Below are 14093 nucleotides of genomic sequence, written 5' to 3'. Positions count from 1 at the left end.
CCTACAGACAATTGGCATAACGTGTTCTTTAGGTTACTCCGTTTCTGGTTTTGGTCATAATAATTATGTGCAGATTACAGAATGGGTCAGAGCTATTTAGTATTTACGGGAGCTTAAATGCTACAAACATTGGAGCACACAGAAGAATGCTACATTTCAGGCAGGTTAGGCTGAAACTGTTAGTCAGGTAGCATTTTAAATGTTCCTTATTGCTATTTCTAACAATGCTGTCAATGCTTTTGCAAAATTAATAAAAGTTATGTTCAAAACAGAAAAAAAACCTTGGCATTAAACTCCCCCAATTTAGCTATAGTTAATACTTAAATGATTAGTTCTTTGGGATTATTTATGATCTAAATAATTAACAAAGTACTCAAATATATGCGACAGTCCTGATTTATAAAAAAAAACTTGATCTTAAGTTTTCCCTTGTTTTCACCATAGCAATCCCATAGGGGGTTTAGGATTATGTTTAGGTTATGTATGTGTATTTATTCAGTCATTTTAAAAATTGTGATAATGATTTTCAGATTTTTTCTATTTTGATTTTGGTTGTTGCTTCTTGCATTTAGCATTACTGAATAAATGTATTGCTTTTATTGTCATTGCACCAAGCAGGTAGAATGAATCAAGTTCGGCTGTTTCCCTTTAAAAAGATGTTAAATCATAATTTTCTGGAGGAAATAAGAGAACATTTCTAACTTTTGATGTTGCTATGGATGCTGATTTACAAGCACATCTCTCAAGCATGAAATTCAACATAATTTTGAAGCTTTTTAATGAGTACTAAAGTAATTTCAAGTGCAGGTTTCATTAAAAAAATATAAAAAGTAAGAGATTTTCTGAGATATGAATAATAGTTCTAAAGTGCTTTTTTGTTTTAGACTTGATCACTAAATATAGATTACACTTTTTTGGGAATGTTTTCGGTTTTTCAGCGTAGACAGAAAATTCTTGAGAACTTCGCCTCTTTCTTCTTTATGTTGCTATTTTACATCACACCATAAAATTCAGGACTCTACTTAATTTAGTGTCACCTTGAAAAGGACAAAACACTGAAGAATGTTTCTTTAGGTCACTGAAAAAAACTCAGGGATGAGGAGGATAATGCATCAACTACTTTTCCTCTAATGTTCGGATTGCCATGCAAATTTTGACGAAGTGTGGGTCAGTTTGTGTTGTTATTGGAAGGGTTCATACTCATGGGTCCTAAATATACACAACACTTGCGTCCCCCCCACCTCCCCTTCTCTTTTCCTTCACCTCTCCCTCCTAGCTTTCCGCCCTCCCTCTCTACATTTGTTCTGGGGACAGAGCCCTAGTGTGAAGCTTCTTGTTCTTGTATTTTCTCGTGCTGTGCAGCTTTACTAGCCACCCAGAATGACTTTACTCGCAGCAAATATGCTGTCCAAGCCACGTGGAAAAGCCTGGTTCAGCCTGCTCTGTGCTCCTACTGCAGGCTCTCTAGATTACATGTAGTCTTGGACAGGCGACCCTACAACTACACCCATCATCAGCACCAGCAGGGATATCTTGGGAAGCTCTTTCAAGCACAGGCAACACATTTCGCTCTGTCTTTCCCTTTCTGTAAGTAAATCATTTACACAACAGCAGCAATTGTGCTTGAAAGACGGATTTTGCTGCAGCAAGGAAACAAAAAGGGATTAGTGACAGGCAGTTACACTTGTAGTGCTTTACTCTGATGCCACTTTTCATATGCTTTCCTTCAGTGGGAACGGTTTTTGCTTTGAGACATAGATAGTGTAGAAAGGCATGTGCTTGACTTGTTTGGCTTTATTCATTCAAAAACAGTTTGTGTAGTAGCTCAACACACACTTTAGGCTTTCTGATTTTCAGCTCAAAAAACATTTTTGAAATAGTTAATTTAATTTACTATAAGATGATGTTGGTTTATGTTTACTATTTCTTTCATTTCTTTTATTTGCACTGGAATTGGCTTGTGAGGTTCAGATCTGCCTGTTAGGAAAACTTCACTGTTCCTCATCTGGGAGGAGCTGAGATTTAGCCGTAGTTTTGCCTGCATTTGACTGAGAAAGCAAACAGCAAGTCAAGGAAAATTTAAAAGTACAAATTAAGTATCTATTTTAAGTGAAAAAGACTGATTGATAGCAGGTAAAAAAAGGTAGGATGGTGATGAGATTCTGAGAACCTGAGTAAAACAACTGAGATGACAGTAGCTACAATTTCCAGACCGCCTTGAACCTATTCTGATATAGTTTCACTTACATATTCGGGCAAATAAGCCGACAGTTTGAATTATGTAATTTCTTATTAATTTTTGCCAGCAAAGTTATATTTTACTGCATCATGTGGATAAACATGTGCTCTTTTCCACTGTCAGTAGACTGGAGGTTAAATGTGAAACAGAGTCTGTGAAACAGTCCCATAATATCCTGCACGGAGAGCACCATAATGTGATTTGCAGTATGGTGCCTCATTCAAATGCAGCCCCTGCGCAGCTCACCTGCTTTCCCTTGGCATTTAAGGGGACATAAAGGGGCTTATTCTGAGTGGAGATGATACAATTATCCAGTGGCTAAGCACTGGTTTAGAATTTTGTTTCCTATTTTTGAATTATTATTCTTATCAGTTATTTGAGAGAAAATTGACATTACATATATTAAAAAATGTTTGTTCTAGATATTACAGACCAGTTTCTTAAGGATTACATTAGGATTCATCCCTTCCTCCGCTTACTTAACAGTTTTTACTTATTAACAAAATTGTGCATAGTGGGACAGACAGATCTTCACACATCTAAGGGATAGGATGGACTGAGAGTGGTGCAGGACTGGATGTGAAGGAGCAAACTACAGCCCTTTTGTGTACTGACAGGCAAGTTTTCTTGACACCAATTACAGTACCTGCAGTCCATGAGTAGCATGTGCATGAAGTCACCCACAAGGAAGTCCTATTCTTATACCTTCCTTCAGTTGGATCATCCCTCCCTATTTCCATCTGTTTCCTTTTTTTTTTTTTGTCTTTCAAAATGTGACTTGTGGCTAAATGTTTTTGCCACTCCTGCTGGTTGCAGACAAAACATACATTCTTTAATAACCAAATGGAGATTGAATCATTGAATTGCATTGAGTGATATGTTGTGCAATCCTGATATTTTTAACTTTATGTTTTACAATCATAATTACCGGTAGTCAAGAGGATCTTTAAGAGTTCTTCAAATCTGCTACATTGTCAGTTCTTTCTGCATTTGCTTTAAGTGCAGTAAAAGCAGTATGATTGAGAATGTGGCATAGGCAAATCCATTGTAATCAATAAAAAGGAACACTTCTTTGCTATGGAATACACTTTTCAGCTGCCTGTAACAAAACGTAGTATACACAATTTACTGGAAAAATCCAGCTTGCTTTTTTTTTTTACCCAAGTTTGAAGGAGTGAATGGAAAAATCCCTTATTGGTCAGTGGAAATAGCCCCTGAGAGGAAATAACTTGACCATGCTAATGCTGGGTTCAGAGACGAGAGGACCTCAAACATTAAAGTACCAGGGCGAGATAAAATCAGTGAACCCACGCACCGAGTGCATGGACAAACAGCACAGGACTGAGCACAGTGAGGAGCTACCTAAATGTTTATGCTGTCACAGGACTACTGCTGCACTGAGATCTTCCAGCTGCCTTTGTTTGTAATGGGGTAAAGGAGTTTGCTGATCCTAGGCTACAAGAATAGCTTCAACCTAAGTCTAAGTAAACCTTAAGATGAGATGTTTATTTTATGTTAATTTAAGTTAGCCTGGTTCTTTAAAAAATGTTTTTAATGTAAATTAAAAATCAGAAGAATAAGACAGCAAGAGCCTTTAAAGACTCACTCCAATGAAAAATTGCATTTTGGTTTTTTTCCATGTTCTTGTAGCATTTTACTCATGATGGATGACATATATAAAGAAAATTAAGATTAAAACTGTGTTTCTGAGTAGTTCTTTATTCAAATCATTGTGACTCAGGAGCAGATAAAAAAAGTTAGTAAAAGCTTGTGTCGTTACAAATAAACTAATATTGGCTGTCCATAAGCTCCCTACTCCGCTCCATTCTGATGCAACCACTTGCAGACAAATAGATTCATGTACAATTTTGTTTTCCTCGTCAGAGCTGGCGTCTGGCTCAAAACTGTACAGCTGGATAGCTCCAATATTTCTCGCCATTTTTGTTGCACCACTAATGTTAGCTTGGGGGTGGGAAGTACTGTAAGATAGCGGGAGACAATCTAAACAAAGGGATCTTGGGAAATGATCCCTTTGTTGGCTTACTTTCACGCCAACTCAGAAGCAGATTTCAGATGAACTCCTGCCGTGCTGCAGAACCTGCGTTCTACAAAACAGCACAGTTTTTTTTTGTTTTTTTTGGCTAAAAACTGCATAATTAAAAGACTACGGAAGATTCATTAAAATAGGTCAAAAGATTGGAGTGGGCCTGTGATTTGAAATATAGTCTTTGACAATCTTTTTAAGAAATCAACTCTTCTTCAGTCATAGCTATACCATTTATTGTTTATCAAGTCATCAAGCAGAAATTATAAAGTGATGCATCTTATGTTGGGAAATATAACATACATGCAGAATTATAATAATATTTCAACAAAGTCAGAAATGTATTTATTTCTGTGGTATTTTAGTTTTACCATCTAGCTAATGTTGTATCCTTCAAAAACTTCCATACAGTCCCTAAACTAAAATAGTTGGTTTCACACTGACAGCAGATTTGGTAGCACATTAGCTAAAAGATACTTGGGCTTAAAAGGAACTGAAAAATGCTAGTGTTGAGCTTCAGCTTTGTGGCCATTTTGGTCACAATATCCCTTACTTTGACAAATTTTAAGATCCTAACAAGTAAAGATGTTTTGGAAGTCTGTCTGTAATCCTGGTGGACTTAAACCTTAGCTACATGCACCCGTACTGGAGGTTAACTTGTAAATGTGCTGATGGTTTTTGGATTTTCCAGGGCCGTTGAGGGTGGCAGAGAGGAGTGGCCACATCTTTAAGGAAGCACAGGTGTCTCTTTAATTTCCCTTGATGCTTGTACAGTCACCTCAAGACAGGTCATGAAATAAAACGTTTGATAGTCTTGCGTGTGTTAAGTAAATCATGAAGAATCTGCAAGGCAATGTAAGTTGCGTACTCTTCCGATCCACAGATGACGCTGTCGTACGGTACCCTTACGCCACATTCCAGTCATTTGTAAGGTGCGCATAGTGGCTCCTTAACACTGCACACACTTACGTATCACCTGCACACACAGGGTGTGCAGGTGATACGTAAGTGCGCGTAGGACAATCGTAGGATGCCAACATAAGCTACACTCTAATTGCCTAATGTCCTAATTTCTAACAGTCAGGCTACATGCAAGGAGGCAACACTTGTCATGTGAACAGCACTAATAGGCTCCTCAGACACGATTTGGGGGTTCGTTAAAAAATAAAAAATAATTCCGACACTCTTGCATATTACCTGCTTTACCCTTCCTTGCCCTTGTGTGTTGTACAAGTGTTGGCTGCTACTTGTTGCTTGCAACATTCCCATAGAAAAAAAAATACATAAAAACTTTATTAAGCGAGTGATCTACAACTTTGATAATTCCAGTAGGCCATCTTTGTGCTCCATACAGGTTTGCCTATTTTCCACCCACAGACAGCCTGCACCCACAGTTGTGACTAAGGCATAAGTCATGACCACTCAAAGGAACCTCTCCAGTCTGAAATAAAGTTCCAGAGGAGGCCAGATTTCCAGATCTCACATGGTTTTGCTTCAATAAGAAACAATGAATCCTTGGAGTGAGTCACTTAAGACAACTAATCTGGGTCATTATGCGTAACCTGTCCAATGGCTGTGTGACTTCATCTGACTTTAGGAGTGTTGACAGTACAGCTTTATCAATAAGATGAAGATTAAGTCAAATTTCCCCTTTTTTGTTGACTAGTAATGTGACTACTAAGTTTATGTTGAACTGGTACTGAAAAACTCAGCCTAAAACAATCACATCATACAAGTAATATGTCTCTATGGCCTTAGATTTACTTCTTTGTTATTTTATTTTACTGCTTAGAGAAACAAACAGGAGGCAGAGCTGGAGGTAGCATAGCTGAAGTTGTTGAGGTTCTTTTTGGAATGACCAGAATGAATGGGATCAGGAATTAATCCATCAAAAGGGACAGCTTGTGGTAGATGCTTTTGAGATAAATGTAAGGAAGCAGATGGTTTGGACATGTTAGGAGGAGGTACAGAGATTATGTTGGGAAAAGGATGCTGAAGTTGTGAAGTTAGAGCTACCAGTGCAAGGGGACTGGCTTATATTTCCGATAAGCCCCTAGTGCTTAAAACTGTGCCCCGTTTCAGTTCATTTTTTTTCAAACAGGCTTTAGTCTGGAACCCAACCGATCATCTATTGGGACGTGTTTGAAAACGGGAACTGTCATAAAATTCAAATAAAGTCAGGGAATTTTGGTTTTCTGTCTGGTGCAGTCAGATGATGCTTATTTTCACCTCTTCTTTTACCTCACACAGCACAGAGATGTAAATAGATGTTAATAAAATAGGATTACAGCTGTGCATTGGTAAGTCTAATGTTTAATTGCATCATTTTAGCATATAGGTACATTTTTGATTTATACTATTGTTTAGGAAATATCCTTTTTAAAAAAAAAAAAATACGTGAACTGTACTGCGGTCAAAGGAAATCAGTATTTGCAAAAACATCCAGCAAAAACAATCTTTTGCAGAATTGCATGCATGGTGAAAAAAAAAAAAAAAAGTGTTGTTAATGATACACTAGGCCAGTTTTTCCCAAATGAAAATCAAGCCAGGTCAACAGAAAATAGTTAGTTTTTTTTCCCTGTCCTTTTAGATTTTGTTATACATAATCAGCTCAACAATCAAACTGTGATGAAAAAAGACCTTTCAGACAAACTGCAACTCTATGTTCCCAAATACCCTCTGCAATTAATTGGGATCTGACATCTTCTGAATATTGAGTCAAGATAATATTTTCCATACTCTTGAGGAAACTTGTCCCACACAAAAATAAGTTCAGCTGTGGCATTAAAAATAAATCAATAACTTCCAAAGTTTTAGTTTTCTCTTCTGAGTATCTTTGTTTGTTTTTTTTTGTTTTATTGAGTGTATCAAATCAATCATATGGTGGGCTAATTAACTTCAATGATATGGTGCTTTTCCTGTTGAGAAGCCTAGAGCTTGATTGCAAGCTACATGTTATTTCTAAGCATTTCTATGATAAACACAATGTGTATTACTCAAGCTAATAAAAAGAAATTATTTATTTGGTAGCAACATGGAATAAAGTTTATTCTCTGAGCACATATTTGTACCTATAATGTCTATATAGGTACAAATATGTGCTCTATGAGATCTCTCTCTTTGTGCTCTTAACAAAAAGCAAGATCAACTTGACATTCTTTGTTAGAAATGATTAGTAATAGCAATCTAGAACAAGTCCCAAAGGGCAAAGACTCCAGAAGCTTAACAGTAAAAAAAAAACTCCTACCCGCTAATCACAAATTTTGGCAGCACACTGCAAAACCAGGCCCCTTAGAAATAAGTCAAAAATTCTTACTCCACTGGCAGATTTACTTTAAATAAGCAAAAGAAAAAAAAAGGAATCTTATTTTCAGAAAAACCTCCTATCACTAAGACATATTTTCTCAAACAAAGATTATTTTTCTATCAAAGATTTTCTTGATAAGATTATTTTTGATGCAAGACAGAAAACAAGACATTTTTTCTTGAAAAAAAGGCCCCTTATACTTTATTAAGACTCAGTTTTTGCAGTGCTAACTTTACGTTTTAGAACTGGCAACCATCTAGCCATCACCTTTTATGAGAAAAAGAGATGAAAATGAACCACTTATCCACAGAACAGCAGTTCAGTACCAAAAACAAATACAGCTTAATATCAGCACAAAATCCAAACAGGTAACAAGAAAAATCAAAACTCTTGATTAAATAAGAATCCCTGATAAGCTCCTCAACAGTTTGTCTGAACAAAACAATTTTTTGTTTAACCCTTTCACACTGGAGCTTTGGACTGCCATAACTTTTCAACAGTTGCCACAGTTGATGTAATTCCAGGGGATTCTGAAGCGCAGAAAAGCAGCCTTTCACTGATATAACCCAACACAGCAGTAAATCAGCGTAAACCACCAGCTGATTCTGTCATGGAGAAAAGTGGCTTTGCACCATTATGCGACACTTTACCTTTGTAGTTTGTTGCATAGCGGTGCAACGCCGCTTTTCTCTGCATCAGAATCATCTGATTCACGACTGCATGGTCGAGGAGTTACGGCTTGGCAAAAAGCATGTGTGTGGCCGGTGACATCCCCAGTGCCATGCTAACTTTCACTTTGTAAATAATCACTTTAAAAGTGATGTTTGATGGGCAAAAAGCATATGAAGAGTGGTTGTAACAAGAAATTATGCCTTTAGAAACTTGCATAGTGGGATGTTTATCCAGATACCTACAATATCTTAAATCAAGTTACCACACTACTCTACCCCCTTTAGTAAGGAATGGAGAATCTAAACGCGTTCACTTATGAGGAGGAAGCTGTAGCTGAAGTCTACACTGTATGACAGTGCTAGAAGTAGCAGAGACACCTGCCCAAAAGACCACTAATATCCAAGGCAGACAGTGAGAAGTGCAAAGGTTGTGGCAAAATGTCCCATGGCCATCCAGAGAAGACACTTCACCTGCATTAAATGTGGGGAAAAGAAGGACTGGGAAAGAGTGTGTAGAAGCAACACATTCAGTGAAGTGGCTCAGAGTGAGTTACATGACTGACATTAACTTGGTCCAGTTAACAGCACACAGCAAAATGGTGATAATTGTACAGTTCTGCTGAACAGCAGTTACAGTTCAATATTCAGTCTGGGGCTGACTGTGAAAAAATGTGTGGGAGTATGTGATTCTCTTAAGTTTAAGAAAATGCTGGACAAGGAAAAGAAACTACTGTATAATCCAGGAAAGCGGTCCACATTATTTGGAACAATACATCAAAAAAGCAGTATACACCCTCAGATACTCTCAATAGTAACATCCTGTTTAGCAAACCAGTTTTTTTAGGTGGATAGTGATTAAGTATGTGAGATCAGTTGCATTACTAATGTGCAGGATTTTGGTCTGCATCATACACAACCTGTAAAGTCAACAGAATCTTAAAGTCACCACAGCTTGGATTACTTAGTACTGTGGCAAAACTTAATTACTGTACTATTTTGCACATATGATTTAGAGACATGTATATTTCCAGTTTCTTTACATGCACTTTAAACAAAGGAACCATTTTTGTTTGTTTGGATATAAATGCATATGTCCAACAGGAAAATTGGTGTGTACTTAGTGTGTTTAGGTTGTGTGAAAATCCAGTCTTTTAGGGAATTTACATATTAATTTGCATTTTAGCCAAAAAAACAAACACCTTTCCGCATTTTGCACTTTTCCTTCCTTTCTATTCATTCCACATGATGCTGAATCCTCTCCAGAGCCGCTGTTTTTCCTCCACCCTTTCTTCATCCTTTACTTTTTACACTTCTCTTTTGTCTTAATCAGCCATTACTGTATCTTGTCCTCCACCTCATTCCCTTTCTTCTTCCTGTCTTTTTGCTTCTTTCAGTTTGCTGCAGTGCATCACTATCAGGGACATTAACATCTCATCTCCATTACCAGGCAAAGCCTTTCCCTCTCCCTCTTTTTTTTTGGTTGCCATCATTTTTCCTCTTCTCCATCTTGCTGCGGCACTTCTCCCTTCATTTTTAGAAGGATTACAGATTCCATCCTTCGTCTGTACCCTCGGTATCTTTATTACTCATTGCCTTTTTCCGTGAAAATGATAATTGTTGCTGAAGCGTGCTTCTCCACTCCTCTCCTTCTGTGACAGGCTTTTGCTGTACTGTTTCAAGGGAGTAGATGCCCTTGGTGTGACCGTGAGAGAGGTAGGCTGAAGCTCTGCAGTAGCAGGAGAAGACCAAGTGAGCATAGATGTGTTTATTCAGATCATAGAAGATGGGGAATGAAATTAGCACAGTCTATGTGTGTGCGCACGCTCTGTACCACTTGTTCCTGGTTTTTGCATGCGAATCTTCACTAACAAATCCTGGTTTCTTTACCACCCAGCCCAAATATAGGTCTCCTTCTCTCCTTTAATGGAAGTAAAAGCATTTGTTTAGCAGTTCTTTACCTTGACACACCTTACATACACTGTATCCTTACTTGTCTTCCTGATGGAGATGCGGGTTATTCCTAATTTATTGCAGAAAAAAAAAAGACTTGTATAAAGCTTCCAAGAATTTTCTCAAACAAACAAATCAAAACATGCAAAGAAATTAGAGCAAATCTGCACAGTAGGGAGCTCAGGTTCTCACATCACAGTGACAAAGTTTAAGTTTGACCCCTGACTGGCTCTATTTTTGTGTGGAGTTTGCAGAATCTCCATTTGTCCACATGGCTCTGCTCCAGATGCTCTGTCATTCTCTCAGTTTCCAAAAGCATGCAACTTAGGTGAACTGGTCACTCTTGATTGCCCTCCTCAGTCAGGGGGGGTTGTTTTTTCTCAGTGTCTGAGGGCCCAGAATGCATCCCTGCTTGACCATGGCTGGGCTACACTCCAACAGACCTCCTTTGCCCTTTAGAGGTCACAGAGAGCCGCAGAGCAGGTAAAGAAAACGAGAGAGTGAGTAATTAACATGCAGTCAACCCTGTTAATGAAGAAAAATGTGCATAGGCAGCCCTTTAGCTCCCATGGCATTTGATGTATTGAACATGCTTCCATTTATTTAAGTCAGATTCAACCTTTAAAGAAAAACTATTGCCTCTTTGCAAAAATAATTTTTATCTATCTGTGCCCTCATTTCCTTCTTGGTTCAAATGTTTGGTGGAAAATAAAAAAATAAAATATCCTTTGGAATGGCACTTTTCTGATGAGGACAAACATGGAGCTTGCAGGTAATCTTGTTTTGACAAAAAGAAATGATCCAACATTTGAAACTCGTCATTTACAAAGCAACCTACATATCAGGGGATGAGAAATATAACTGGATTTCTTTCAGTCAGCAAATGCATCACAACACTAATTGATTTTTTTGTTCATTGTTTGCTTGATCTTTTTCTCTCTTTTTTTTTATTTAAAAAGGTAAGTTAATAGAAAAGATAAAATGTTTTAGTCTTTTGGTAATGGCATCACCCTCCTTGGTAGTTTCACCTGTTTCCGTAAGATTACTGCCATAACTGCAGCATCCACATTTTTGTGGTTTTATTTTAGTTCTAAACTTCTTTTATTTATTCATCATTTTATACACATTTAACAGCAATTTGATCAACATAAGTTTAAAACGTAAAGGAACTATGATAAAATGTAACAAACAGATATTAATAACCCAAGTTCAAATTACATAAATAGAAGACAGTCATAAATCAAGACGTTTAATGCAATTTTTTACTATTAGGAATGAAATTAACATGACTTTGGGCGTTTGCGGGTTCAAAAACCTGAGCTTCTGACAGCTAAAGACGCGGCATCCTAAATATTTGTGTAGTGACACCATCTGATCACTGCCGTTGGCTAAGCAGCCCTGTTCTTCATATGTTCTGTATACCACTGTGTCCCTTGTAAAAATCCCTGTCCATGTTCTGTCAAGGTAACAGATTTGAAGGAATGACAGATCTTCCAGCAGGATTTAGGCCTCACATCAACCAAGCTTTCATTCCCTCTGAAAACAGTCAGATACAAAGTGAACGTATGGCTATTTCTGGAGAGTGTTTGTTTGTGTTCATGCTAGTGTGTGTGTGTGTGTGTGTGTGTGTGTGTGTGTGTGTGTGCATGTGTGTCCGTGTGTGTAGACAGGGTGTGAGAAGAGGGATGAATAAAAAAAATAAAAGGAAAACACAGATGCTTTGTTAGATTAATGAATGTGGACATCCAGGTTTTCTCACTTTTTCTTCCCTTCAGTTGACTTCCAGCTGAACTGGTTCCAAAAAACAAGCATTTTATTTTCTAAATTTTGTATCTGTACAAGTATGTGCTTTATTTATTTATTTATTTATTTGTTTGTTGTTAATTTTTTTTAAGCTCTTCTTCAATGAATGTGTTGCCAGAACATAGATCAACTAGGTATAATTATTCCAACTAGGGTCATATTTTACTTTACATAGGTCGGTACAAAGAAAATATGACTATCTTTGTAGAACCCACAAAAAACACATTTTGTATTCATGATCTGATGCATTTTTATTTCTTAACAGCATAAAAATATTCCTTGATTTGAGAAGAAAAAAATATCCTTCATAGGTTAATTGATGAATCTATCTTGTCTGTAGATGTGAATATGCGGGTGTGTCTAGGGTGTACCCTGCCTTTGGCCAAGGGAGCTTGGATAGGCTCCAGAAGCCATGTGACCTAGAAATTGATAAAGTGGTTTGGAAGATGAAGGAATGAGTTTTCTGTGCTGGTCTGTAACATTTTGATTAATTCCATTTTTAGGGCAGTAAAAATGGACAGGGGCAATCAAAAGTCGATTCTACTATGACAAAATCAGCAACGTGAAGATACAATGCCTTCTTGATAATTGGGTAGAAGCGTACATAATACAGCAGCCGCAGGAGAAAACAAAAAAAATGTGGTGGTGCCTTGCCCAGGAGTGGGCAAACTACAGTCTGCGGGCCGGAGGCAACCCGCTGCCATGTTTAGTCTGGCCCCCTGAACAATGTATGATTTTTTTTTTTTTCAATCTGGCCACATGATCGAGACCCACATAAAACGTGATATTTTAAACCACCCTTCTGCAGTCTTTGCTCCGATCTGAAGCCCTCTAAAATCCCTATCAAATAGAACAGAAGACCCTTTTCCCTTTTTTACATTGGAGTTCATCTTTCACGGTTTCCCTCATTATTTTAGAGCAATTATGCTGCATTTTTTTCAAACAGTCGACCCTGTTCTGTGTCCTGATTAGCAGGAAACCTCGTCAATCAGTATAAGCTTGCGTTTTACACAAGGTACATCAAACCAATGGTGCAATTGTCTCAAAAATTTGAACAAAACCCACAGTTTTGAAAAAAACAAACATACAAACTCAAAAATGTTATTTTAAAAAAATGTAATGATTTTCAATCCAAATGATTCCATGTTATTGCTTTCTCTTACAAAGTGGATTACCAAAACACTCCAAGTTGCCTCGAATTTTAGAACCCATGTGGCCCACAAGTAAAATAGTTTGCCCAAGCCTGGTTTAGACCCTCTGAACAGTACCTCTTTAGAGGGAAAAAAGCTTTGCCAAACCTTGTGAAAGTATGAGATACAATATGCAAAAACAGAAGTTTTGTTCTCCTGGTTTCATGAACATAACTACGAACAAGATCAGCGGATTTTCAGAAAGTGTTAACTGCAATAAGAGAACCAGTTTCCCACCAAGTGTAGCACAAAGACATTTGTGATTATGCAAATGCAGACCACTTTGAGTGTCTTGAAAAGCGCAGATAAATCCAATCCATTATTATTATTACTTACAAAAAGTCCAACAAGACTACAAACTAAACCAAACAGAAGAAAAAGACAAACATCGCACCTTGATCCGGACCAAAGAAGCTGAGCAACTAACTGCTCTAGTTAAAACAGGGACTTTTCTCCTAAAACACATGTTGTTTACCTAAAGAGTCCATTAAACCAACAAATGCATGCGTTTAAATAACTCAGCTCTAAACTTGAGTAACTGTCAGCATGTGTTGCAGCTGTTCAAAGATGAGTACACATTTATGCCATCTTAGTTCAGTGTGGGCTGTAGTATGGTTGTGTGCAAGTACTCTGTTTTAGGTAACAGAAGTTGAGAGTGATGGTGATTTTGAAATCAAAGTATTTACTGCTCACGTTTTTACAATTCTAAAGCAGACTTTGTGGGTTTTTGTTTAACTCCAGCACTCTAGAGACAACATGAGGCTTGAAAAATAACAAGTCTAATGAATACTGGCTGTTGGCTTCAACATATGAGGTGTGATTGCTCTAAGGTAAGGTTGGCACTAGCGATATTTAAATATAGCACACATCTAGGTTTTATTTATTTATA

At 37.5% G+C, this 14093-nt stretch overlaps 1 protein-coding gene across 6 annotated transcripts in view; it reads left to right on the top strand.

The window, feature by feature from the left end:
* The window catches only part of atp2b2 (ATPase plasma membrane Ca2+ transporting 2), a 144126-nt gene that overhangs the window by 22276 nt on the left and 107757 nt on the right, over nucleotides 1-14093 (top strand). Inside the window, exon 1 of one of the 6 annotated variants that reach the window (XM_020703152.3) lies at nucleotides 1281-1587. The exons of the other annotated variants lie outside the window; for them this stretch is intronic. The gene's annotated coding sequence lies outside the window, so the exon portion shown is untranslated. Of the gene's footprint in view, nucleotides 1-1280; nucleotides 1588-14093 lie in introns of those variants that run through there. 6 annotated transcript variants of the gene reach the window in all.

Source organism: Oryzias latipes, chromosome 5 (assembly GCF_053564925.1).
Source record: "Oryzias latipes strain Hd-rR chromosome 5, Olatipes_Hd-rR_3.1".
Lineage (NCBI taxonomy): Eukaryota > Metazoa > Chordata > Actinopteri > Beloniformes > Adrianichthyidae > Oryzias > Oryzias latipes.
The sequence above is the reverse complement of the archived record's forward strand: the minus strand, read 5'-3'. Positions and strand labels throughout refer to the sequence as shown.